The sequence below is a fragment of the Dipteris shenzhenensis genome, chromosome 1 (assembly GCF_047967505.1).
Source record: "Dipteris shenzhenensis isolate YYH24624 ecotype China chromosome 1, Dip_SZ_1.0, whole genome shotgun sequence".
Taxonomy (NCBI): domain Eukaryota; kingdom Viridiplantae; phylum Streptophyta; class Polypodiopsida; order Gleicheniales; family Dipteridaceae; genus Dipteris; species Dipteris shenzhenensis.
The window spans coordinates 75,100,621-75,102,745 of NC_141596.1; positions in this window are offsets into that span (position 1 = coordinate 75,100,621).

Consider the following 2,125-nt stretch of genomic DNA (forward strand, 5'->3'; position numbering starts at 1 on the left):
TAGCATTTCACGTAGTGCATGGAAGGACGTGAAAAATTGTATTTACAAGATGGGCGAGCTTGTGAGGTACTTTACATGATACAAAATATGATGCATATCAATGCTCCATGCAAGTTTGAATGCATATTGCTAATATGCTGTACTTTTTCATTTCTAGGTATGTGAGCTCAAAGGAAATAGATCCCACCACGCTTGAGAATGCTCGAGTTATGTCAGTGGAGGAGACATTTCCACGTTCTATTCTCACAAGCCAACTACATCTTATAGTGCATTTGGTGGATGAGATTGCTATATGCGGTACTATACATGCACGATGGTTCTTCCTCGAGCGCTTCATGAAGACTTGAAGGGCTTCGTGAGACAAAATACAAGACCCAGGTAGCATGGCCGAGGGTTGGTTGGTACAAGAGTCACTTGTATATATTTCTGAGTTTCTTGTTGATGTGGATAGCTCTCTCCCACGACTATGGAGAGATGATGAAGACCTAAGGATGACCTCTATTGTGCCTCAAGGGAAAGGACGCAACAAAGTAATAGACATGTGCTTGATAGTGATGTGATGAAAAGATGGGTGACAAGATACGAGGATGCAAAGGCAAGAAGACAAGAAGAAAGGGCCCTCTTTCGTACACACCACGGATCTCGTGTGCCATACCCTCAGTATCTAAGAGCACTTTCAAAGGATATTCATGTGGATTGGCTACTTGATGAAATGGAGAAAGCAGAGAAAGACGAGGGGATGCATATCACAATGGAAGAATGGGAGTATGCTAGGGGATGCATGAGCAAGGTCGGTATATAGAATGTTATGCATAAGTTAGGAGCTTTCAATAATTTAGATTGCTTATTTAATTGATTTTTTCTTGGTGTAGTGCACTATGTTCAATGCTATATGGTGTGAGGGCAAGCATTTTCGAACACAACGGATTGATGATAAGAGAAACACACAAGATTGTGGCGTCATTGCTAGCTTTGAGGGAGCCAATGGAGCCATGGATGATTATTGTGGCATAATCCAAGATATTATTAAGCTTGACTTTCGACGCTTCTTTGTGTATGTTTTGGATGTAAAGTGGTTTAAGGACGTGGTGGAAAGAGGCCCTAATGCAACAATCAAACACCATGCAAGTGGCTTTGTAACTATTGACTCCACAAAGTTTTGGCAAAGTAGGAAGGACACACTAGTACTACCACAACAATGTGAACAGGTACTGTGCACACATATAAAAATACTCGCTTTTAAATATTTGATGCAAGAAAAATAACATGATTGTATTTGTGTTTGAATTAGGTTGTCTATCAACCAATGGTGGATAATAGTAGATGGTGGCATGTCATACCTATTATGCCACGTTCCAAAGTGATGTATAGTACATTTACTAATATGGAGCGTATGGAGGATGATCATGGCCATGGACATGATGATGACCGTGATACGAGAGAGGAGGATGATCATGAGATAGGAGATACAGATATTGAGGCCATTACCCGTGAGGACAAGCCTACCATTGGTGATGCTGATTTCGATGAGCACATGAGTAGCACAAGTAGTAGTGGGTTGAATGTATTTGTAGATCTAAACACTTGTTTGGATTTTGAAGTAGATAGTTTGGCAAGGGTTGATCTCATTGAGGATGAGATTGAACCGTAGCCCATCATTGATATTGGCAAAACTATTTTACATATTGTCTCATTCTCGTCACCTCACTTAATTCTTGTATATGTGGGCTTGCAAAAAAGCATTGATGTTTTTGTTAAAATTATGTTCTTTGGTAATCATGGGCAATGTTTGGAAAGCAATGATGTACACCAAAATCCCACTTTCTGTATTCTCTGGTTTGCGTCTAAATACGCATCTAATTCCCAGTGTAAATGCACAAATAAATGCCCTAATACACGTGCAAATAGACGCGCTGATAAACACAATGTTAGATGGGCTAGTCTTTTCTCAGTTTAGACGCGCAAATAGACGTGTTAATACATGCGCAAATAGACACGCTGATAAACGCAATGTTAGACGGGCTCGTATTTTCTCAGTTTAAATGCGCAAATAGACGTGTTAATACACATGCAAATAGACGAGCTGTTAGATGTGCTATTAGACGCGCCCGTAATTCCTCTACTC